At 45.1% G+C, this 27,086-nt stretch overlaps 1 long non-coding RNA gene across 2 annotated transcripts in view; it reads right to left on the reverse strand.

The window, feature by feature from the left end:
• LOC137528647 (uncharacterized) overlaps nucleotides 1–27,086 on the reverse strand; it is a 323,545-nt gene that overhangs the window by 121,963 nt on the left and 174,496 nt on the right. The gene's annotated exons all lie outside the window — the stretch shown is intronic.

Consider the following 27,086-nt stretch of genomic DNA (forward strand, 5'->3'; position numbering starts at 1 on the left):
CAACATGGAGATGAGCTTGGATCTCACGATCCAGACACTGGATGGAACCGGTGAAGATGAGGAGGGTGGAGTAAAGCCGGAGCAAGAAGCAGAGGTAGCCGCTAGTTGGGTCACAGTTAGAAGGGGTAGGGGAAAAAGTGGCAGGGAGGCTAGTCCCGAGTTGTCCCTCACTAATAAGTATGCTTGTTTGCGTAATATTGGGGAGGATGATTCTGGAGTAGCAATGCTGCAGCAGGATGTGCTCCTTAGCAACCAAGGGGCAGACTGCTGTAACGAGAAAGGGAATAGGAGTGCAGCTAAGGCTAGACAGGTACTGGTGGTAGGAGATTCAATTATTAGGCGCACAGATAGGGTAATCTGTCGAAGAAACCGTGAATGCCGTACAGTCTGTTGCCTCCCGGGTGCTCGGGTTCGGCATGTAGCGGAAAGAATTGACAGATTACTGGGTGGGGCTGGGGAAGACCCAGCTGTCATGGTACACATTGGCACCAATGACAAAGTTAGTGGGAGATGGAAGGTCCTCAAAAATGATTTTCAGGTACTTGGAGATAAACTTAAAGCAAGGACCTCCAAGGTGGTGTTTTCTGAAATACTGCCAGTGCCACATCTGAGAGACAGAGGGAGCTTAGGGAGTTAAATAAGTGGATGAGAAATTGGTGTAGGAAGGAGGGGTTTAGGTTCCTGGAGAACTAGGCAGACTTTGCAGTCGGCTACAGGTTCTACAGCAAGGATGGGCTGCACCTTAATGGGGAGGGTGCAGCTGCATTGGGGGAGAAGATGGCTAAACGGTTGGAGGAGATTTTAAAGAGAACCCGAGGTGTGTTTGAAGAATGTTATCTGCATACAGAGGCTGGATCTGCCTATACAGCCCAGCCTCTGTTGCTATCCCAAACCGCACTAAGGTCCCCCTGCGCTCTGCAATCCCTCATAAATCAAAGCCATGCCGTGAGGCTGTGTTTGCATCTGTAGTGTCAGTCTCAGCTGCTCCCCCGCCTCCTGCATAGCTCCGGTCCCTGCCCCCATCCCTTCCCTCCAATCAGCAGGGAGGCAAGGGATGCAGGCGGGGACTGGAGTTCTGCAGGAGGCGGGGAGAGCAGCAGACTGACACTATAGAGATAAACACAGCCAGCTCTGACAAGCTGTTTGTCAGCAGCGTGGCTGTGATTTATGAGGGATTGCAGAGTGCAGGGGGACCTTAGGGGGGTTTGGGATAGCAACAGAGGCTGGGCTGTATAGGCAGATCCAGCCTCTGTATGCAGATAATATTCTTTAAACCCACCTCGGGTTCTCTTTAAACTAGGATCTGGGGGGAGGCGGGAGGATAAAGTCTCAATATGTAGACAAGATAAGGTAAAAAGACAGTGGAAGCCTAACATTATGGGGGGTGGAGAGGGGGGTGGGGACAGTGTAAAGATTAAGGAGGTTGGTAAAACTTCAAGTAGCCCATTTCAGGTAAACAAAATTGGTAAATGTGGTGGTAAAAATATAAAGTGCATGGTAACCAATGCTCGGAGCCTTGCAAATAAAATAGACGAACTAGAGTTCATTCTGAATGACAAAGACTATGACATTGTGGGAATAACCGAGACATGGATGGATGAAAGCCATGACTGGATAGCTCATTTAAAAGGATACAATGTGTTTAGGAGGGATAGAACAGGGAAAAAAGGTGGAGGGGTTTGCCTCTTTGTTAAGAATTCTTTTACAGCTGTCCTCAACGATGAGATGGAGGAAGATTGCGAAGATGTGGAGTCCGTTTGGGTAAATATTCATGGTGGAAATAAAAGTTGCCAATTGCTTATTGGGGTATGCTACAGACCACCTCTTATTAATGAAGCTGCAGAACTGCGATTACTACAGCAGATTGAAAAAGCTGCAAGTAAAAATGAGGTCATAATTATGGGCGACTTCAACTTTCCAGACATTGACTGGGGTATTGAGGCTACCCATTCTGGTAAGAGCAGCAGATTTCTGGCAGCACTACAGGACAATTACTTGACTCAAATGGTAACGGAACCAACTAGGGGGAATGCGATACTGGATCTGATCATTTCTAATAGACCAGATAATGTATCAAATGTGCAGGTTCAAGAACATTTGGGAAATAGTGATCACAACATGATAACGTTTGATCTGGTGACTGATAGGCCACGGGGCAGCGGGACCACTAAAACTAGGAATTTTAGAAAAGCAAAGTTCAATCAAATTAGGCAGGCACTAAGTTTGGTGAACTGGGATAATGTACTACAAGGGGAGGACACTGAAGGGAAATGGCAAGCTTTTAAACTTATTCTCAATCAATATTGTAGTATGTATATCCCATATGGAAACAAAATGTCTAGGAATAAAAAAAGGCCTCTATGGATGAATAGAAAGGTTAGGGATAAAATGAAGAGGAAAAGGAATTCCTATAAGGTCCTAAAACAGGAGGGGACCGAGGCTGCACTCAGCAATTATAAGGAGTGCAATAAAAATTGTAAAAAAGAAATTAGGCTGGCAAAGATTGAAGCTGAAAAACAAATCGCTAAGGATATCAAATCTAACCCAAAAAAGTTTTACAAGTACATCAACTCAAAAAAAAGAAAGGTTGACTGTATAGGAATCCTAAAGGATGAGGGTGGGAACTCAATGGTGGATGACCAAGGTAAGGCAGAGTTATTAAATGCTTTCTTTGCTTCTGTCTTCACAAAGGAAACAGCACTGTTGCAAATTACAGAGGCAGAAGAGTCTCAATCTTCTAACTGTAATATTAAATACTTAACGCAGGAAGAAGTAAAGGCAAGACTAAATAAATTAAAAATAGACAAGGCACCTGGCCCGGATGGCATGCATCCTCGGGTCCTAAGAGAATTAAGTTCAGTTATAGCTAAGCCCCTTTATCTTATCGTTTGTGACTCTCTTGCAACTGGCAGAGTCCCAGTGGATTGGCGTACAGCCCACATTTTCCCATTATTTAAGAAGGGCAAAAAATCTGATCCAGGAAATTATAGACCTGTAAGCTTAACATCAGTTGTATGCAAACTATTTGAGGGGTTACTAAGAGATACTATACATGACTTCATAGTAGAACATAATCTTATTTCTCAGCATCAACATGGGTTTACTAAAGACAGGTCCTGTTTGACTAACATGCTCAGCTTTTATGAGGTAGTGAATGCTAATATGGATATTGGGAATGCTGTAGATGTGATATACTTGGACTTTTCAAAGGCCTTCGACACTGTTCCCTACAGAAGTCTGGTGCAAAAGTTGAGGATGCAAGGACTGGGGAAGAGTTTGTGTGCATGGATAGGGAACTGGCTAATCATGGACAGAAAACAAAGAGTTGTGGTCAATGGATCGTACTCAAAATGGGAGACTGTTAGCAGTGGGGTCCCACAGGGGTCTGTTCTGGGTCCAGTGCTCTTCAATTTATTTATTAATGACCTAGTAGATGCAGTTGTGAGCAATGTTGCTATTTTTGCACATGATACAAAATTGTGCAGAATCATCAACTCTCAGGAAGATAGTGTCATATTGCAACAGGATCTGGATAGGATGGCTATATGGGCACATACATGGCAGATGAAGTTCAATGTTGACAAATGTAAAGTCATGCATTTTGGTCGTACCAATGGTCTAGCACCATACAAAATAAATGGGATACAGTTGGGGACATCAAACTTGGAGAAGGACTTAGGAGTACTCATCGACAACAAGTTAAATAATCGTACTCAATGCCAAGCCGCTGCAGCTAAAGCAAACAAAATTTTGGGATGCATTAAAAGGGAAATAAAAACTCGAGATGCTAGCATAATATTGCCCCTGTTTAACGCTCTAGTAAGGCCACATCTGGAATATGGAATTCAGTTCTGGGCACCACATTACAAAAAAGATATTGAAGTTTTAGAGCAGGTGCAGAGACGAGCTACAAAATTGATACGTGGGATGGAAGGTCTCGCTTACCAAGAAAGGTTAGATAAACTGGGTTTATTTAGTTTAGAGAAAAGATGCCTTAGAGGAGATCTAATTAACATGTATAAATACATCAGAGGGCAATATAATAGCTTGGCGGATGAGCTTTTTGTCCCTAGGCCTTCTCAAAGGACTAGAGGACATGATCTGCGCATGGAGGAAAAACGTTTTAGCCATTTATTTAGGAAAGGGTTCTTTACAGTAAGAGTGATTAAGATGTGGAATGCATTGCCACAGGAAGTCGTTATGGCAAACTCTATACCCGCATTTAAAGGGGGCTTAGATGCTTTCCTTGCGTTGAAAGACATCCATGGCTACAATTACTAGGTTATGCCTAGTGATGTTGATCCAGGGATTTTATCTGATTGCCATCTGGAGTCAGGAAGGAATTTTTCCCTTTTGGGGCTAATTGGACCATGCCTTGTGGGGGTTTTTTCGCCTTCCTCTGGATCAACAGGGGTATGTGGGGGACGGGCTGGAGTTGTACTTTGTACTGGTTGAACTCGATGGACGTATGTCTTTTTTTAACCAAAATAACTATGTAACTATGTAACACCATGAAGTCCAAAGAACACATCATACAGGTCAGGGATAAAGTTATTGAGAAATGTAAAGCAGGCTTAGGCTACAAAAAGATTTCCAAAGCCTTGAACATCCCACGGAGCACTGTCCAAGCGATCATTCAAAAATGGAAGGACTATGGCACAACTGTAAACCTACCAAGACAAGGCCGTCCACCTAAACTCACAGGCCAAACAAGGAGAGCGCTAATCAGAAATGCAGTCAAGAGGCCCATGGTGACTCTGGACGAGCTGCAGAGAGCTGCAGAGATCTACAGCTCAGGTGGGGGAATCTGTCCATAGGACAACTATTAGTCGTGCACTGCACACAGTTGGCCTTTCTGGAAGAGTGTCAAGAAGAAAGCCATTGTTAACAGAAAGCATAAGAAGTCCCGTTTGCAGTTTGCCACAAGCCATGTGGGGGACACAGCAAACATGTGGAAGAAGGTGCTCTGGTCAGATGAGACCAAAATGGAACTTTTTGGCCAAAATGCAAAACGCTATCTGTGACGGAAAACTAACACTGCACATCACTCTGAACACACCATCCCCACTGTCAAATATGGTGGTGGCAGCATCATGCTCGGGGGGTGCTTCTCTTCAGCAGGGTCAGGGAAGCTGGTCAGAGTTGATGGGAAGATGGATGGAGCCAAATACAGGGCAATCTTGAAAGAAAAGCTCTTGGAGACTGCAAAAGACTTGAGACTGGGGCGGAGGTTCACCTTCCAGCAGGACAATGACCCTAAACATAAAGCCAGGACAACAATGGAATGGTTTAAAACAAAACATATCTATGTGTTAGAATGGCCCAGTCAAAGTCCAGATCTAAATCCAATCGAGAATCTGTGGCAAGATCTGAAAACTGCTGTTCACAAACGCAGTCCATCTAATCTGACTGAGCTGGAGCTGTTTTGTAAAGAAGAATGGGCAAGGATTTCAGTCTCTAGATGTGCAAAGCTGGTAGAGACATACCCTAAAAGACTGGCAGCTGCAATTGCAGCAAAAGGTGGTTCTACAAAGTATTGAATCAGGGGGCTGAGTAATTACGCACACCCAACTTTGCAGTTATTTATTTGTAAAAAATGTTTGGAATGATGTATGATTTTCGTTCCACTTCTCATGTGTACACCACTTTGTATTGGTCTTTCACGTGGAATTCCAATAAAATTGATGCATGTTTGTGGCAGTAATGTGACAAAATGTGGAAAACTTCAAGGGGGCCGAATACTTTTGCAACCCACTGTATATAGCACTGACATATTCCACAGCGCTGTACAGAGATCACTGATCCATTCTCATCAGTCTCTGCACCAGAGGAGCTTACACTCTAATGTCTAATGTGGAGTGGAATTCATTCCTCCTGCCCTGATATCTTATGTTCTGCTTGATCAGTTTTTTCCACACCAGAGCGACTCTAGTAATTTATATATACAAAAAAATGTATTGCATCACATCCCTATCTCCTTCCTATTTATGGGTCATTAAGTTTGCATTTGTTCATTACTAAATACTAGGAGAAAACATAAGCTATGCCAGCAATCCAAACGCAGTCTACACAGTTAATTAAATGCCCCAGTTAGCTATAATTTAAGCATCAGAAGGTATTGCCGTATTCTGTTGGCATGTACCTTAAGGCTAATTTCACACCAGGACGTTGCGTTAGAGGGGGCGTTAAGGTCGCATAACGTCCCCCTAACGGAACGCCTGGTGGTGCTGGATCTGGACGTCAGAGTGAGCCGCGTTGTGCAGCTCACTCTGGCGTCAGTGATGCCGTGATGCGCACTCTTGTGCGCATGCAGCATCACGTGGTCCCGCCGGCCAATCGCCGCACACAGCGGCCACTCCAGGAAGTAAACACTGCACGTCACAACGTGCAGTGCATATTAATTAGCCATGTGCCTGGCCGCTCTCCGCTCCTCCCCAACACAACTGAGCATGTGCAAGCAGTCTAACGCGGCTCAGCCGCGTCCAAAGTACTGCATGCAGTACGTTGTCTTGTGACGCAGCGTTACAATGTAACGCAACGTCCGCACTGTGAACAGCCCCATTGATTTTTCATTACTGTGAGTTGGGCTGCGTTACAGGCTGCTCTAACGTGCGCCTGTAACGTCCCACTGTGAAACCAGCCTAAACATTTATTTCAAATCTGTGTCACATGATTGTAAACTATAGATTGTAGGCTGGCAGGGCTGTGGAGTCGGAGTTGGAGTCGGAGTCGAGGAGTCGGGGCAATTTTGGGCACCCGGAGTCGGAGTCGTGGTTTCAGAAACTGAGGAGTCAGAGTCGGAGTCGGAAGATTTTTGTACCGACGACTCCACAGCCCTGTAGGCTGGTAAGGTCAGGGCCCTCCCCCTACTATTTCTTGTCTTTGCTGAATATATTCTGCTATAAACAACTTGGGCTTGAATTATTAGATGTCTGTATTGTACTATATAGAAATGATTTATTTTTTCACTGTGGTCTATTTTGCACTCTTTACAGTGCTAGCAAAAGGTAATGGTGCTAGCATACATAATGAGATCATCATCTGCAGGTTCCTTTATAAATACCTGTGTGGGCGGGCACTCATTCTGAGCAGAGCTTATTCAGCGCACTCACTGGGCGGGGCAGGACCCAACTCACTGTGCTAACTCTCCCAGACCAGTACTTCATTTAAGGATTGATTCAGGATTAATTCATGAAAAGCTGTTTTATACCCAGCGTTCATTTAAATTAACACCAAATGTAAACATCAAAGCCCTGATTCCATGGAAACATAAATATATACTGCAGTTTATGATGAATATAAAGCTTGTTTGTCATGATTGTGACCTGTGACCTCACCAGAGGCAAACCATTCCTTGCAGCCATCAGAGTGCAGAGAGGAGGGGCTGTGTGTTCACAATGAGACTTAGCAGCTGTCCAATAGCTGCCCTTTCCCTAGGAGGGAAAGCAATGGGCTTATCCTGGGTGGTCAGGCAGCTGAGCTGAGCAATGAGGAGGGAGAAAACCAAAGGGCGTTCTTGGGACAAGTTGAGAAGAAGCTTTCTGGTAACTGGTCAATCAGGAAAACCACACCCCCTTGTACGGCACACAGAATTTATATTCGGATGTATTACACAGAATGGGCAGCTTTCCCAAATTACCACACACTTCACATTTATTTGTAGCACTCCCAGTTGGATGAATCTCTGCAACAGCGTGACGACCCTGGAACGAGAGGATGAAGTGAGGTCAGGAAGGGCTCTAGAGTATTTAGAGCCTTCCTCTACATAGGTGAGTTTATGTCTTTTTTTCCCATTTGGCTTCAATAACACTTTAAAGAGGAACTCCATCCTAAACAAACATACCGTCATTAAGTTACATTAGTTATGTTAATTAAAATAGATAGGTAATATAATCTCTTACCCACCCTGTTTTAAAAGAACAGGCAAATGTTTGATTTCATGATGGCAGCTGAAATGAGAGGGATATGGAGGCTGACATATTTATTTCCTTTTAAACAATGCACATTGCCTGGCTGTCCTGCTGAGCCTCTGCCACTAAGGGCCCTGTCACACAGGAGAGCATTTTGGGGTCATTTTTGTTTAAAAAAAAAAAATGCTTCCAATGACTTGCATTAAAATCACAGCAAAACAGACGCGATCCTGATTTCTCAAAAGATGGTGAGCACGGCAAATTTGCCACAATTTTAATGCAAGACAATCGGAATATTTTCTACAAAAATGAAAACTACTCCAAAAAACTCTCTGGTGTGTCTCCAGTCTAATACTTTTAGCCGTAGCCCCTGAACAAGCATGCAGCAGATCAGGTGCTCTGACTGAAGTGTGACTGGATTAGCTGCATGCTTGTTTCAGGTGTGTGATTCAGCCACTACTGATGCATGAGAGATCAGCAGGACTGCCAGGCAACTGGTGTTGTTTAAAAGTAAATAAATATGGCAGCCTCCATATCACTCTCACTTCAGGTGTCCTTTAAGGTCAGTACCAAATGTTCTGTTCAGTGTATAATTATGATCATAAAGAAGTATAATTATGTTCTCTTCTCAAAAGCAACATAAACCTTCTGTGACATAAAACAATGAGAATTCTCTATAACCATGGAAGACCCCAGGCCTCCAGTGTCGAGTGGTAGAATGTCTGGAAAAAGGACATTTCTGATAATCCCACCAGAATATCTGGCTGCTTATGAGAAAAGGACAAAATGAGCCTGAGAACTGTTGTGACTCCGCAGGGAACTAAGGGGAGGAGTTTATCTGTAACCTCTCTGACGCAGGGAACTAAGGGGGAGGAGTTTATCTGTAACCTCTCTGATCTCACTGACGCAGGGAACTAAGGGGGAGGAGTTTATCTGTAACCTCTGACCTCACTGATGAAGACAACTAAGGGGGAGGAGTTTATCTATAACCTCTGACCTCACTGACGCTGGGAACTAAGAGGAAGGACTTTATATGTAATCCATAACCTCATTGACTCAGGGAACTAAGGGGAGGAGTTTATCTGTAACCTCTGACCTCATTGGCGAAGGGAACTAAGGGGAGGAGTTTATCTGTAACCTCTGACCTCACTGACACAGGGAACTAAGGGGGAGTTTATCTGTAACCTCTGACCTTACTGATGCAGGGAAGTAAGTGGGAGGAGTTTATTTGTAACCTCTGACCCCACTGAACAGCTGCATCCCCTGCTCCTCTTGTAGCATGTGCCATGGTGCTGGTGGCTGGCTGGGAGTTGTAGTGACTGTCCTGTCCTCCCCTCCGCACCGCTGTGTAAAGTCATGGTTTAGATTTGTGTTTTTCCATCTGTTGAGGTGATGTACACTGTGCATTGCGTCTCGTGCCCCCCGGCCGCCCGCTTATCCGCCACATTCCCAACAGGAAATTTGATACATTCTTTCTATGCCGATGACACGGATTCCATTATAAAGTGCCGCTGAAAAAGCCCTGAAATATTCATCACAAGCAATCTGAACATCTGTCGCCACTGTGGGAGTTTATTGTGTGTCCTCAACGTCTATCCGGGATGGCTCAGGCATTTGTGAAGCTGGGTAGGTAGATAGATAGATAGATGATAGATAGATAGTATCCAAAGTAGTGGAGAGCACAAGGTGGTGGAGTGAGAAATAGAAAGAGCACAAGGTGCTGGAGACACAGGCAGGAAACTGTCAGGACCATGGCCCTGACATCACACTGTGGGAGGGGTTTCACCACAATATCAGCCACACAGACCACCCTGATGATCTATTCGAGAAAAGGCGAAATTATTGACAGCAGATTTACTTACCTGGGCCTCCTCCGGCCCCTGGAAGCCTCTGTGTCCCTCGCCACAGTTCCCCTTTCAGCCATTCTTTTGGAGTTCCCTCCATACGGGTCGGCGCCTGCTGTGGGAGCATGCTCATGAGCCGGTCGCGTTCCCGTGGGGAGGAGCGTAATGCAGACACGGGAGCGGGACCACTATGGAGAGGACTGCAGAAGAGTGGCTGAAGGCTGAACTGCGGCACGGGACACAGAGGCTTCCAGGGGCTGGAGGTAACCCCAGGTAAGTAAATCCGCTATCAAGTATTTTGCCTCATGTATCTTTTAACATGTACCTGAGACAAGAAGTGTCTCAGGTACCATACTTACCTGGGGCTTCCTTGAGCGCCTTAAAGAGACTCTGTAACAACATGTTCAGCCTTATTTCTTCTATCCTATAAGTTCCTATACCTGTTCTAATGTGGTCTGGATTACTGCAGCCTTTTCTAGTTGTACTGTCTCTGTAATATATCTAATCTTCTTTCCTCTGTCAAGCTTTGTCGACCCAGAGAGGAAGGAGCTGCCTCTGCTGTGATAGGGAGAAGTTATGTACGCCCCCTCCAGGCTCTGCGTGTGTGCTTTGTTTATTGCAGTTTGTGAGGCTAAGGGGGAGGGAGCTGCTGCCTGTCACATGTAAACTGTGACTAATCCCAGACTGGAGTGCAGATTATTCATTATGTAATAAAAACTTGTCGTATACTGTAACATGAGAATAAATACTGTATATATAAATATATATACATACACACACAGTGTGTGTGTGTGTGTGTGTGTGTGTGTGTGTGTGTGTGTGTGTGTGTGTGTGTGTGTGTGTGTGTGTGTGTGTGTGTGTCTCTATACAGTGGGTTTCAAAAGTATTCGGCCCCCTTGAAGTTATCCACATTTTGTCATATTACTGCCGCAAACATGAATCAATTTTATTGGAATTCCACATGAAATACCAAACAAAGTAGTGTACATGTGAGAAGTGGAACGAAAATCATAGATGATTCCAAACATTTTTTACAAATAAATAACTGCAAAGTGGTGTGTGCATAATTATTCAGCTCCTTTGGTCTGAGTGCAGTCAGTTGCCTATAGACATTGCCTGATGAGTGCTAATGGCTAAATAGAGTGCAGCTGTGTGTAATCTAATGTCAGTACAAATACAGCTGCTCTGTGAGGGCCTCAGAGGTTGTCTAAGAGAATATTGGGAGCAACAACACCATGAAGTCCACAGAACACACAAGACAGGTCAGGAATAAAGTTATTGAGAAATGTAAAGCAGGCTTAGGCTACAAAAAGATTTCCAAAGCCTTGAACATCCCACGGAGCACTGTTCAAGCGATCATTCAGAAATGGAAGGACTATGGCACAACTGTAAACTTACCAAGACAAGGCCGTCCACCTAAACTCACAGGTCGAACAAGGAGAGCGCTGATCAGAAATGCAGTCAACAGGGCCCTTGGTGACTCAGGACGAGCTACAGAGATCTACAGCTCAGGTGGGGGAATCTGTCCATAGGACAACTATTAGTCATGCACAAAGTTGGCCTTTATGGAAGAGTGGCAAGAAGAAAGGCATTGTTAACAGAAAGCATAAGAAGTCCCGTTTGCAGTTTGCCACAAGCCATGTGGGGGACGCAGCAACCATGTGGAAGCAGGTGCTCTGGTCAGATGAGACCAAAATGGAACTTTTTGGCCAAAATGCAAAACGCTATGTGTGGTAGAAAACTAACACTGCACATCACTCTGAACACACCATCCCCACTGTCAAATATGGTGGTGGCAGCATCATGCTCGGGGGGTGCATCTCTTCAGCAGGGACAGGGAAGCTGGTCAGAGTTGATAGGAAGATGGATGGAGCCAAATACAGGGCAATCTTGGAAGAAAACCTCTTAGAGACTGCAAAAGACTTGAGACTGGGGCGGAGGTTCTCCTTCCAGCAGGACAACAACCCTAAACATAAAGCCAGGGCAACAATGGAATGGTTTAAAACAAAACATATCCATGTGTTAGAATGGCCCAGTCAAATTCCAGATCTAAATCCAATCGAGAATCTGTGGCAAGATCTGAAAACTGCTGTTCACAAACGCTGTCCATCTAATCTGACTGAGCTGGAGCTGTTTTGCAAAGAAGAATGGGCAAGGATTTCAGTCTGTAGATGTGCAAAGCTGGTAGAGACATACCCTAAAAGACTGGCAGCTGTAATTGCAGAAAAAGTTGGTTCTACAAAGTATTGACTCAGGGGGCTGAATAATTACGCACACCCCACTTTGCAGTTATTTATTTGTAAAAAATGTTTGGAATCATATATGATTTTCGTCCAACTTCTCACATGTACACCACTTTGTATTGGTCTTTCACATGGAATTCCAATAAAATTGATGCATGTTTGTGGCAGTAATGTGACAAAATGTGGAAAACTTCAAGGGGGCCGAACACTTTTGCAACCCACTATATATACACATACATCACTTCCTGGTTGGCGGCCATGTTTTTTGTTTGTAAACACTGCCTAAAACTGGCGATTAAAAGCCTTTGCATGCGACTCGGAGGGGGAATAGTGTTTAGCACCGCCGAGATTTGAGTGGCAGCAGGGTGAGTCATTTGGGTCACCCTGTGCCCAACTCATCAGCAGCGCCACAATACGTACGTAGCATTAGCTCCTTGCATGGCGGCATCTTTCATGGCATTCTTTTCAATAGACTCCATCTTGTGCCGTTTACTTGGCTGAATCCATCATTAAATCCCCACTGTCTACTAAGGCCTCTTTCACATCTACAAAACGTGCAGGAGCCGTTCTCCTGCACACGTTATATGGCCTGCGGCATGTCGTCGGGAATTTGCGGTGCAACACAATCAGCGGCGGTAGCTATTACTTCATCTGACGGGAAAACACCGGCTCCTGATGATTAAAAGCTCCCGCGTGCGTCGGGTAAAATGAAAGTCTGTGGACTCATTTTACCTTGGTTAACACAAAGTTTCCACTTTGCGTCAAAAACGCAGGAAACGGGCTCTAGTGTGAAAGAGCCATAAACGGATCTCACAGCTCCAATAAACCATACCTCTTAACTTTTTGAGATAAGAAAGAGGGACACTTAAAGAGGAACTCCGGTGAAAATAATGTAATTAAAAAAGTGCTTAATTTTTACAATAATTATGTATAAATGATTTAGTCAGTGTTTGCTCATTGTAAAAGCTTTCCTCACCCTGATTTACATTCTGACATTTATCACATGGTGACATTTTTACTGTTGGCAGGTGATGTCAGTGGACGGAGATGATGCTTGCTTTTTTGGCAGTTGAAAACAGCTGTAAACAGCTATTTTCCACAAACTGCCAGCACCATGGTCCTGACATCACACTGTGGGAGGGGTTTCACCACAATATCAGCCATACAGCGCCCCCTGATGATCCCTTTGTATAAAGGAATAGATTTCTCATGGGAAAGGGGGTATCAGCTACTGATTGGGATGAAGTTCAATTCTTGGTCACGGTTTCTTTTTAAGCCACACCTCTAACCACACCCCTAATCACACACACTATAAAGATGTCATAAGAAAATTATAAAGGTTTTATAATTCAAACCACACTGCTCCTTTATATCCTGGTTCATTTTCCTTCATATTAACATTTGAAACTAATAAATATATACATTTCAAGGATGGGAATAAAGTTTAGAGTCAAATTTTTAGTAAATCTATTTATATAAACTTGTACGTATGTCCTGAAAGAGGGCCAAATAAGGAAGAAAGAGGGGCAAATGAGGAGGAAAGAGGGACAGGGCTCCAAAATAGGGACTGTCCCTCCAAAAGAGGGACAGTTGTGAGCTATGAATCAACAATTAGGTTAGGACTGATCATCTCTATGCCCAATCTATATGATACGATTCTTTGTGCGATTCAATTACGATTCTATTTACGATCCGGTTAAATCCCACATGTCCGATTGGGATTCGATTAGATTTGCCATTGTTTTGCAATGACAAATCAAATTGAATCGAATCAAATCCCGATCGGACATGTCGGATTTAATCGGATCGTAAATAGAATCGTAATCGAATCGTACAAAGAATTGTATCGTGTACATTGGGCTTAAAGTTATAGTTTCTTTCAAATCTCCACCTGCTGGCCAAAAAATGCTTAGGAAAATTTCACAAGTAAAATGTCAAATTTGTCTAAAAGTAAAATAAAACAAAAACAACCAAAATAGTTTTAGTTCTGTATAAATAACTCAAAGGCACGATGATGGCGGATTGGGCAGGAGACGTGGTGGTTTTACACATTCTGCACGTCCTGAGAAATAACATCTAGCGCAGGGATGTGAAGGATCTCTCCGTGCGTCAGACACAGCATCAGATAAATTGTTTGTGCTGATTACACCGCGAGGACTCAGTAAAGCTATCAGACAGTGGATTAGCGAGAAGTCGCCGGGCGTGCGGCGTAATCCTCGGCACATGCCGCCGTGTCACGTAACCGCGCCAACCACAACAGCGGCACAGCAAAACACTGCCGTCCGCCCGCTGTGTAAATAGTATTGACTATTTCAAATCAGTAACAGCTCAGTGAGAGGCTATGCACACTTCCTCTGCTGAAATTAGGAGCAGAACGGGGTCTCCGTACAGATTCTGAGGCTTGGAATTACCCAGAGTCCATTGCGCCGACAACAGCAGGAAAACTGACCATAATGGCTGCAATTCACTTAGACTGCATTTCCACTGGGCTGCTGTGTCCTTTTCCAAAACAGATGTGGCAACCTTGCTGATGAAATATTGCATGTGAAATCACGTGCGGAAAATGGTCGCAAATTGCAGCTGCTGTACTGGGAAATCTGACAAGCGATGGACTAGTCCAGTGATGGCTAAACCTGGCACTCCAGCTGTGACAAAACTACAAATCCCATCATGCCTTTGTCTCCCTGAGTAATGCTTAGAGCTGTCAGGGTATTGCAATGCCTCATGGGACTTGTAGTTCCAACACAGCTGGAGTGCCACGGTTAGCCATCACTGGACTAGTCCATCTCCTGTAGTTTTCTTTATTAACAAATTGCACTTACTTAATGGCAGTTGCTCAGTCCAGCTACCGAAATAGCCTGCAAACAAATAGGGAGGCTGGCCTGCGTCTTTGTATACATTCTATCCAGGGAGGGCTTTTGTAAAAAATAAAGGCAGTGCTGAAAATCCCCCAGGCGCACATAGACTAGTCCAAAAATCTATTAGGGCTGGACCCCTACCGATTTCCCTAAATGCTCAGCTAACGTTAATGCATGGGCCAAATTCCACTGGAGCGCTTGCGATTACCAAAATTGCAAAAGCAGGACATGCACCTTTTTTAGCGTTTCTGCAATGTAAAGTATATAAACGCTGGCGTAATCGCTCGTCAAAATCTACACAGAGTGATTTTGCTAGCATTTTTATATTACTGCACACTGTAAAAAAAAAAAAAATTAATTGAAAGGACCAATCAGAATTAAAACCGCTACACAAATGCTGGCAAAACGTTTACACTTTTTTTTAAAATCGCTACCAAAATCGCCAGAAAACGCTCATGAAATCGCTTACAAAAACTCATTTAAAAGGCTAGCGATTGTGATTAGCGATAGCGTTCTTTAGTGGGTTCCAGGCCTAAGATCTGTCAGCTTTTTACAACCCATTTTAAGCGACAGCAACATAGGAAAATGGTGGTCTCACTATTAAAAAAAACAAAAACAAACTAAGATCATGTTATAGCATCAAGTTCAGTTTCTAGGTCAAAGAGCTCCCAGTGGCGAGGGTGTATAAATTGTGCCCCACTAATAGACACAGGCACACTATTGCAATGCAGTAGCCAGAAGTCCCCAGTATTAACCCCCCCCCCCCCTTTTACACACACTGTATAGGTAGCCAAAGGAGTCTTAGTATTAGCCAGTTGTAGCCCCCCAGTATAAGTAGCCACAAAAGCCCCCAGAATTAGGAAACCACATGCAGCCCCCTCCTAGTATAAGATGCCTCCCAGCACAGGTAGCCAGGGAGCCCCCCCACACTTGTAGGTAGTCAGTGAGGCCCCCCCCCCCCCTCCTTTTTGCAGCCAGAGTTCCCCCTCTCTTGGTAGCCAGAGAGACCCCTAGTTCGGTAGCCGGGGGGAGGGGGTGTGCACAGCAGCAGTCGAGAGTACGAGAGTATTTATTAAAGTGGTATCGTCACCATAAAAATCAAATTTCAACAGCAACTGGTCTGAGTGTATTAAGTGATAAAGATGCTAATCCTGCATTCAAAACTTTTTCTGCTGTTATGATTTGGAGTTATTACATACTTAAGGAGCACTGGCCCTTTAGTAGTCATTGCCAAAGAATTGCATGCTGGGGGTTCTTTTTATCTATAATCTTTTACTCCTCTTACCTTTATTTCCCTGCCAGCTGCTTATCTGAAACCTAATCCCCTAATCACTTGTGTTTACAAGTAAGGCTGAGGCGACTCAGCGATTAGAGGAGACACGGAAAAAAGTAAAGGGCAGAAATGACATCACGAGTTAGTCTTAACTGTGGGCAAAAGACACGGGCCCCACCAGGAACAGAATTCTCGTCATTTACTTACTAACATATACTGAAATCAAAACGTGAACAGTATAATACAGTGTTATGTACGTAGATCAAGTATTTATCTACTTATATATATGCTTTTTTCCCTGGCATAGTATGGCTGATCCTACTGCTTTAACTCACCTGCCAGGATCCACGCGCCGCATTTACTTCCTGGTTTGTTGCTTCCCATATCTCGCACAGGTAACAGCGCCCCCTAGAGGGCACTGTTACTTCTACCAGTGAGAGAGACGGGATGCAAGGAATCAGAGAGTTAATGCGGCGCATGGATCCCGGGCAGGTGAGTAATGTAAATACTCCCGAGTCCCGCTGCACACTTAGGAAACTCCTAAGCAAACTTATGAGAAAAAGTCAATTGAATAAGGACCTTTGTGTTGCTTGGGCTCAGAAATCACTGCAGACTAGGGATGAGCTTCCCAATTACGTAGAATTCCGCTTTCTTATCGGGAATCGTTTTTTGGTGGGGCAATCGGAATTCCACAGAATACCGGATTACCGAGACTCATTAGGCCATTTTTTAGGCCAATCATAAGACACCGAAGTATTGGGCCAATCAGAGGATCACTATTATACCGCAGAACTCAGAATTCCAAAGATTACCGCTTTGCCGAGAGCCGTATTCCAAATACCAAGACAAATTTTTAGGCCACTACCAAGACTCGGAATTAATAGGTCAATTAGAGAATTCAGAAGTGTACCGCGGTTGTCAATTGGAGATGTCAATTACGTGTAATAAGGTACATTTGCCAAAGATAGTAGAATCAGGAAGTAGCCGGTGGATACAGAGCAGCCCGGCGGCACGTGATCCGCGCATGGAGCCCGGAAGTGAGATTGTACTACGACCACTTACCGCCGCCGCCATACACCTTTGCAAAGAAGGGGGCCTGAAGAGAGGGAAGAAGGATTTGGGCCCACCTACCTGCGGCTTAGTCCCTGTGTGCTCGCTGCTCCCCCATCCTTCAGTGTAAGCCCCCAGCCTGCCAAAGCTGGGAGAGGGAAGACACCTCTACCTGGCTACCTATACCTGGTTAACCAATACTGGGCAACAATACCTGTTTAACCTATACTGGGGCACCTATACCTGGTTGATACTGGGCCACCTATACCTGGCTACCTATACTGGGACACCTATGCCTGCCTTACCTATACTGGGCCACCTATAACTTACTTACCTGTACTGGGGCACTTATACCTGGCTGATACTGGGGCATCTATACCTGGCTAACTGATACTGGGGTACCTATACCTGGCTTACCTGTACTGGGCCACCTATACCTGGCTTACCTATACTGGGGCACCGATACCTGGCTTACCTATACTGGGCCACCTATACCTGGCTTACCTATACTGGGCCACCTATACCTGGCTAAGTGCTAACAGGGCACCTATACCTGGCTAACCTATACTGGGGCACCTATAGCTGGCTACCTATAATGGGGACACATTTACTTAATTAGCTATACTGGGGGCAACAATACCTGTTTAAACTATACTGGGCCACCTATACCAGGCTAAGTGATACCAGGGCACCTATACCTGGCTAACCGATACCGGGGCACCTATACCTGGCTAGCTATACTGGGGCACCTATACCTGACTAACCAATACTGGGGCACCTATACCTGGATACCTATACTGAGACACCTATACCTGGATACCTATACTGGGGGTACCTATACCTGGCTAACCTATACTAGGGCACCTATACCTGGCTACCTATACTGGGGACACTTATACTTGGTTAGCTATACGGTGGGCACCTATACCTGGCTGACTGCATCACCTATACTTAGCTACCTACGCTGGGAGCTAAATACCATATCCCAAATAACGTTCTCAAGCACATACACGGGGGGGAGCAGGGGGTTGGGCTAGAAACTGGCATGGGGTCGCAAAGAGTCCGACACAACTAAATAGTGCATTTATTCTGGGAGAACTGCACATTTTATGTGTATGTTTTTTTACATTTTATATGGTAAAGTAAGATCTGTCATATTTCCTCCTCATCTTGTGTGCCACATAAACATACAACAAGAATCTGTCACCCGGATTGGACATTCCGTTTTTATCTAAAAAATCTCCAGGGAAGTTCTTGATCTTTAATTTTTTTGCGTTTCTCTTTGTTTTAATATTGTATTTGTGTTGTCCTCCTGGCCAACATATGTACATGTAAAACCCATTTAGTACATAGATGGAGACATACCCCATGTGACACACAGGCTGAGCCCCCTGCATGCCCCCCCCCCCCCCACTCACTGGGGTCAGAGGTCAGCCTGAGTTGCGTTCTGTACCCGCTGCGATGCTGAGCAGGATCTGAAGTGCCCCGGGTGTTTCTGGGAAACATGCTGAACCAATTTCAGTGTAACCTGCTCACTTCTCTGGCAGGTGATATCCATTTCTCGCAAAGAACTCCGCTTTCACTACCTGTCAAAACATCTGGCGGGAGACGATGATGGAGGCCGCGGCGAACGCGGGAATCGCCAGCAGCGCAGACCTCTGCAGCGGTTCCTCGTTGCGGGGGAAGAGAGGGGGGCACCACGTCTGCTCCGACTTCAAACCAACTTCTCACTTCAGGCGTCCAAGTTATACATTGACAGTGTTTCTTGCAAATTTTTGCCAAAGTAATTTATGCATTGAAAATGCAATTTCGATTTTGAGAAAATTTTCACGAAAATATCTTGTCTTTTTGCGTTTTCATGAAAATCCGAAAAACAATATTTTTACCAAGAAAACTATATTTTTACTGCAAAAAAAAATCTATATTTTTACAGGGAAAAGTAAAAGGATGTGCTTTGGCTTACATTGACCTAGATAAGCTCCTATTGTTAACTGAGGAAGCGGGATTACACCTGCGAAACGCATTGCATATATCTGTGGAATGTTTTGAATAAAAGGAATATTTGAGTGAATGCACACTGTTGTGTCTGCATGGGGTAGGTAAGTCCACCACTCCCTCCCTATTTTAAAGAGAACCCGAGGTGTGTTATCTGCATACAGAGGCTGGATCTGCCTATACAGCCCAGCCTCTGTTGCTATCCCAAACCCCACTAAGGTCCCCCTGCACTCTGCAATCCCTCATAAATCACAGCCGTGCTGTGAGGCTGTGTTTACATCTGTAGTGTCAGTCTCATCTGCTCCCCCGCCTCCTGCATAGCTCCGGTCCCTGCCCCCGTCCCTTCCCTCCAATCAGCAGGGAGGGAAGGGATGCAGGCGGGGACTGGAGTTCTGCAGGAGGCAGGAAGAGCAGCAGACTGACACTATAGAGATAAACACAGCCAGCTCTGACAAGCTGTTTGTCAGCAGCGTGGCTGTGATTTATGAGGGATTGCAGAGTGCAGGGGGACCTTAGGGGGGTTTGGGATAGCAACAGAGGCTGGGCTGTATAGGCAGATCCAGCCTCTGTATGCAGATAATATTCTTCAAACCCACCTCGGGTTCTCTTTAAAGGACCACTATTGAGAAAAAAGTAGGCTCAGAGTTTTCTTGGTTTTCAACAGCATTTCCTGAACAGCAGTTTAATTCCCAAAATAGTAAGATACCAGCTAGTATCCATACTTTATCAGTTCCAGTCTGGCTTTCGCTCTAACCACTCCACGGAAACAGCCCTTACCAAAGTGGCCAATGACCTTCTTACAGCCAAATCCAAAGGTCAGTTTTCCATACTCATCCTTCTTGACCTGTCACCAGCATTTGATACTGTCGACCACACCTTACTCCTACAAATACTTTCAAATGTCGGAATAAAGGGCCTTGCTCTCACATCTTCCTACCTCTCTGGAAGGTCCTTCACAGTCTCCTACTCAGATCAGATCTCTTCTCCTCATGCTTTGTCTGTCGGGGTTCCCCAAGTCTCTGTCCTTGGTCCCCTCCTCTTTTCCATCTACATGCATGGTCTTGGTGATTTAATCAACTCATTCGGGTTTCAATACCACCTGTATGCAGACGATACACAACTGTACCTCTCTGCCCCAGACCTTAACTCCCTCCTTAAACGTGTTCCTGACTGCTTGTCTGCTCAGTGGCGGCTCCAGGAAACTTTTTTAGGGGGTGCTATGCAGGTGCTGGACCAATTTCCGGGGGAGCTGACGACCTGCGGCGCGCTAAGCGCGCCGCGGCGAAAAAATGGGCGTGGTCATGACCGGATGAGGGCGGGGCTAACTGTAATTTAAAGTGAACCCAGGGTGAGAGTGATATGGTGGCTGCCATATTTATTTCCTTTTAAACAATACTAGTTGCCTGGCAGCCCTGCTGATCTATTTGGCTGTAGTAGTGAACTGAATTACACCAGAAACAAGCCATGCAGCTAATCTTGTCAGTTCTGACAATATTGTCAGAAACCCCTGACCTGCTGCATGCTTGTTCAGGGTCTATGGTTGAAAGAATAAGAGGCAGAGGACCAGCACGGCAGCCAGGCAACTGGTATTGCTTAAAGGGAGATAAATATGGCAGCCTCAATATTATTCTCACCTCGGGTTCCCTTTAAAAGTGCAACGCAAAGACAGAGGGCCCAAGTTTTGGTGACCCTTTTCCCAGAAAATTCACATAATTGTGCAGGTTTTCTCAAGAAAATACACGTAATGTGAGCAGATTTTAACAAAAAACACGTCCAATGACCCCAATATGCACAATCGTTATCAGATATGGCCCCAATATGCACAATCGTTATCAGATATGGCCCCAATATGCACAATCGTTATCAGATATGGCCCCAATATGCACAATCGTTATCAGATATGGCCCCAATATGCACAATCGTTATCAGATATGGCCCCAATATGCACAATCGTTATCAGATATGGCCCCAATATGCACAATCGTTATCAGATATGGCCCCAATATGCACAATCGTTATCAGATATGGCCCCAATATGCACAATCGTTATCAGATATGGCCCCAATATGCACAATCGTTATCAGATATAGCCCCAATATGCACAATCGTTATCAGATATAGCCCCAATATGCACAATCGTTATCAGATATAGCCCCAATATGCACAATCGGTAGCAGATATGACCCCAATATGCACAATCGTTATCAGATATGGCCCCAATATGCACAATCGGTAGCAGATATGGTCCCAATATGCACAATCGGTAGCAGATATGGTCCCAATATGCACAATCGGTAGCAGATATGGTCCCAATATGCACAATCGGTAGCAGATATGGTCCCAATATGCACAATCGGTGGCAGATATGGTCCCAATATGCACAATCGGTGGCAGATATGGTCCCAATATGCACAATCGGTAGCAGATATGGCCCCAATATGCACAATCGGTAGCAGATATGACCCCAATATGCACAATCCGTAGCAGAAATGACCCCAATATGCACAATCGGTAGCAGATATGACCCCAATATGCACAATCGGTAGCAGATATGACCCCAATATGCACAATCGGTAGCAGATATGACCCCAATATGCACAATCGGTAGCAGATATGACCCCAATATGCACAATCGGTAGCAGATATGACCCCAATATGCACAATCGGTAGCAGATATGACCCCAATATGCACAATCGGTAGCAGATATGACCCCAATATGCACAATCGGTAGCAGATATGACCCCAATATGCACAATCGGTAGCAGAAATGACCCCAATATGCACAATCGGTAGCAGAAATGACCCCAATATGCACAATCGGTAGCAGATATCGCCCCAATATGCACAATCCGTAGCAGATATGACCCCAATATGCACAATCCGTAGCAGATATGACCCCAATATGCACAATCCGTAGCAGATATGACCCCAATATGCACAATCCGCATCACCTGAAAAAGAAAAGAAAAACCCATTTACTCACCTACAGCCAGAAGACCTTCTTTCCCGACCTCCTGTCCCGAGTCCCGACCTCATTGTGGCGCGCAGCGCCCGCGCGCCCACGATCCTCTTCCTTCCCGACGTCACCACGAGACTTCCTGCCTGCATGCAGAGAGCAGGGCTACGGGAAAATGGCCGCCCGAAGTCTGCAGAACAGGGCTCCGGGCGGCCATCTTACCGTAGCCCTGCCTGCTGCTCCGTGCTGCCGGTGTGTGAACTGACTTGGCGTCTTTTAGACGCCTGAAGTCAGTTCACTCCAGGGGGTGCTTTGGGGGTGCTTGGACAATTCTAGGGGGTGCTCGAGCACCCCCAAGCACCCCCCTGGCGCCGCCCCTGTGTCTGCTATATCCTCCTTCATGTCCTCTCAGCCCCAGACCTTACCTCCCTCCTCACACGTGTTCCTGACTGCTTGTCTGTATATCTTCCTTCATGTCCTCTCGCTTCCTAAAACTTAATATGAGTAAAACGGAACTAATAATTTTTCCACCGTCTCTGGCCACCTCTCTGCCTGAAGTAACAATAAATGTTAATAACACTCCCATCACTTCAGTTCCCAAAGCTCGGTGCTTGGGGGTAATATTCAACTCTTCTCTCTCTTTTATTCCTCATGTTCACTCCATAACCAGCTCCGGCCATCTCCAACTCAAAAACATATCTCGCATCCGTCCCTTTCTCACTCAAGACACAACTAAAATGTTAATACATGCTCTCATAATTTCTCATCTGGACTACTGCAACGTACTACTTTGTGGACTACCGTCTAACAAACTGGCCCCGCTCCAGTCGGTACTGAACTCAGCTGCTCATCTCATTCATCTTTCTTCTCGATCTTCCTCTGCCGACCCTCTCTGTCAAACTCTTCACTGGCTGCCAATTAACCAGAGGACCCAGTTCAAACTCCTAACCCTAACCTACAAAGCTCTCCACAATCTCTCCCCCCGGTACATATCCTCACTAATTTCCAGATACATACCCAATCGCAATCTCAGATCGGCACACGATCTTCTGTTGTCCTCCTCTAGAATCAACTCCTCACATTCACGTTTACAAGACTTTGCACGCGCTTCACCCCTCCTCTGGAATGCCCTCCCACAACACATCCGTCACTCGCCAACCTTTGTTACCTTTAAACGCTCTCTAAAAACACACTTGTTCCGACAAGCATATGCTCTACCTTAGGCCACTTCCCTTTGTACTAAGACCAAACTGCACTCCTACTAGGTATCCTAAAACACACTGCCTTTATATATTTGCTGCATACTACCCCTCCTCCTGTCTCCCCCCTCCCCATTCCCTTTAGATTGTAAGCCCGCAAGGGCAGGGCTCTCTCCCCTTTTGTGTCTTGGTAACCATTATACACTTTATTCATCATGTTAATTTTATCACTGTCATTACCAATTCTATAATTTGTATTTTGTATCATTCTTTGTATTTTGTTACTAATTATGTATCTTGTATATTAGTGTACACCATTGTCTGTATTATGTACCCCATGTTTGTTTCTTACTTTGTACAGCGCCACGGAATATGTTGGCGCTTTATAAATCAATAATAATAATAATAATAATAATAATAATAATACTCACTATTTTGTCAGTTAGACTTTGCTACTGCTGTTCAGGAAATGCTGTTGAAAACAAAGAAAACCCTGAGAATCCCCCACGAGGAGATGGACTGGCCCAAAACCTGTTGGTTCTGTCAGATTTTAACTGCCTACGGGGTTACCGCCAGGAAGGTTAATTCTTCATAGCATAGATTCTAACAGGCGCTGGAAACATTCCTCAGAGATTTTGGTCCATATTGACATGAAAGCATCACACAGTTGCTGCAGATTAGTCGGCATCAATGATAGGAACCTCCCATCCCTACACATCCCAAAGATGCTGTACTGGATGAAGATCTGGTGAGTGTGAAGGCCATTGTAGTACAGAGAACTCATTATCATGTTTCAGAAACCAGTGTGAGATGATGTGAGCCGTGTGACATGGTGCTGGAAGCAGAAGACGGGGATGGACATGGTCAATAGAGTTCTTCCATCTAGCTACACCTTACCACTGCTCGATATTCCTCATAAAGAACGGACTCTACCCTTCATACTGTAGATGGGTCTCCTGACCGTGTGTTTAACGACAGATTAATTTTGATCACTACCTGTGGAAGACAATATCTTGATGAGCATCTGGCAGGATGTCTTTTATGATAATACGTGTTTTATTCCCATCGTCATGAATTTTGAACCGCAATTTAATTCCTCTGAAGAAGCGGCAGCTTTTTTGGAGCCACAACATGTGTTAGGCTTCACATTGAAACACATATACCGACGTGACATACCTGTCTATTTAAATCATTTAATAATAAATGTTACATTTTACTTATGCTCCCAAGAGACCTACCGGCCTATGAAACTTTGTTGCTGTTTTGTTGTCTGGTTGTACTTAAAATGATCCCAAAGCCAAAGCTTGGATTCAAAATAAGCTGAAGAGAAGGAGGCCTCGGGATCCTATTGAGGCTTCCCTCGGTAGTCTAATGTCCCCCGTCGCTGAGCGCGGCCTCCCTCCACATTGGGGCCCTGCAGTAGCCACATTAGCACAGTCACGCATGCGCAGTAGCTCGGAGCCCGCAACTTTGCCTTACTGTGCATGCGCAAGAGTGATTGCGTGGCTACTGCGCAGCCACACTGAAGGAAGATGTGGTGCATGGCCCAGATATGATTAGCGACGATGCCTTGTTGCTAATCCTCCGGGAGGCCACGCTCAGTGATAGGGGACATCAGAGCACCGAAAAAAAGCCTCAATAGGATCCTGAGGCTTCCCTTTCTCTAGGTAAGTATCTCACTTTGTTCCCAAGCTTTGGCTCGGGTACACTTTAACCACAATACTCCTATGGGCTGTGACATTTAAATGGTGCTCAGTTGGTACTAAGGGGTCCAAAGAAAATATCCCCACACCATTACACTACAACCACCAGCCTGAACTGTTGGTCAACCAAAACTCGTTTATGTCATAAATTAGGCCTGAACAATAAATCAAATTTAAACTGAAATCGCGATCACCAAAATCACAATTTCGGAATTGTCAAAGCGGCGAGTATCGCAATGACTTCATTTCCGTATAGGGGAAGTTTGAAGAAGCGGCTTCATACTTCCCCCAAGTTGTAGTGAGTGCGGCCCGCAGCATCTGCAGGGTTGGACATACCTTGCGCACAAACTCAACACTGTCCGGCCTCTATCGCGGTGTGCCGGTTCTTGTGCACGCAGGATGTATGTCACAAGACATACATAATGCAGGAGAAGAAGTGGATAGAGGGGCATTGTTGGACTCGTGGTGGAAGGTATATCCCAGCACTGCCGCAGCTTGGGGGACAAAGGGGCCACAGAGAGAGACCCAGAGGGGACACAATAGGGGCACAATGAGAGACACAAAGGGGCCACAGAGAGAGACCCAGAGGGGACACAATAGGGGCACAACGAGAGACACAAAGGGGCCACAGAGAGAGACCCAGAGGGGACACAATAGGGGCACAACGAGAGACACAAAGGGGACACAGAGAGAGACAGAGGGGGAACAAAGCTTGATTTGAAGGAAATCGTGAATCGAAATCGTGATTCGGACAGAAATCGCTCAATTCAATTTTTTCCTAAAATCTTTCAGGCCTACCATAAATGTCTTTATGATGAATAATAAAAAAAAAACCCCCATAAAATTACATTATGAAACCTGTGAACTTAGCAGACAAATATCTCATCATTTCTCGTCGCTCTGAGTCAGATGAGAACCAGATGACTTCTGCTAACTATCATACTTGTCAATACATCTTTCTGGGCTGAAATTCCCACTGAATGCATGTGAGATTCTTCACAGGTCGAGGTTGAAGGTCTTCGCACTTCTTTGCCGGTGTCAGAAGAACATCTGGTGCACCTGAGGTCATGTGATTATATTGTCAGCCGTGATCAGGCTATGACACGAGTGATGTGAGGTTTGGGCCTGCAGGTTTGTCACTCCCGAGAAAACCTTTTTCTGATGTGATTTATAGGCTGCGCTTCTGCAGATCTCGACTCTTACGCAACTGGAGTTTTTTGTAACGCTCAAGTTTTAGTGCCGTGAGAACATATGTGACCGGTCCCGTGTTGACCAAGAAAATCAATACATCATACGGCGCTCACTAGGCTAATATTAATGGAATGAGCCGAGGGTGGACTCAATGTTTCCTGTCCTGTTTCTCATAAAGTCTTGAATTCTTCTAGAGTCAGCTTTGGTGAAGGTCTTTATCACTCAACTCTCCGAGATCCTGGAAAGAGGCAACTTGTATCGCTGACAATGTCAGGTGAAGGAGTCCTTGTGGCGGTTCCACAAAACCCCCCCCACAGATTATGAGAACAATGTGATCCAATGAAGAATTCTTGCCATTATTTTACGGAGGAATGGCAAGCATGGGTGTGTGGTGCGGTGGTTTAACTGCATTGCTTCCGACTGTCCATTTTTCAGAGGGACAGTCCCTCTTTGGGAGCCCTCTGTCTCTCTTTCTCCCTCCAATCCATACTGAACTTAGCTTCTCGTCTCATCCAACTCTCTTCTCAGACTTCCTCTGCTGCTCCTCTCTGTCAAACTCTTCATTGGCTTCCAAATACTGAGAGGATCCCTTTTAAACTCTTAACCCTAACCTACAAGGCTCGGCACAATCTCTCTCCCCTGTACATCTCCTCATTAGTTTCCAGATATCAACCCAACCGCAATCTTAGATCTGCACAGGAGCTTCTTTTTTCCTCCTCTAGAATTACCTCCTCACATTTACATATACAAGACTTCTCATGTGCCTCACCCCTCCTCTGGAATCCCCTTCCACAGCACATCCGTCACTCTCCAACCTTTGAAATCTTTAAACACTTCCCCAAAACTCACTTTTTCTTACAAGC

Source organism: Hyperolius riggenbachi, chromosome 8, assembly GCF_040937935.1.
Source record: "Hyperolius riggenbachi isolate aHypRig1 chromosome 8, aHypRig1.pri, whole genome shotgun sequence".
NCBI classification, from domain to species: Eukaryota; Metazoa; Chordata; class Amphibia; order Anura; family Hyperoliidae; genus Hyperolius; species Hyperolius riggenbachi.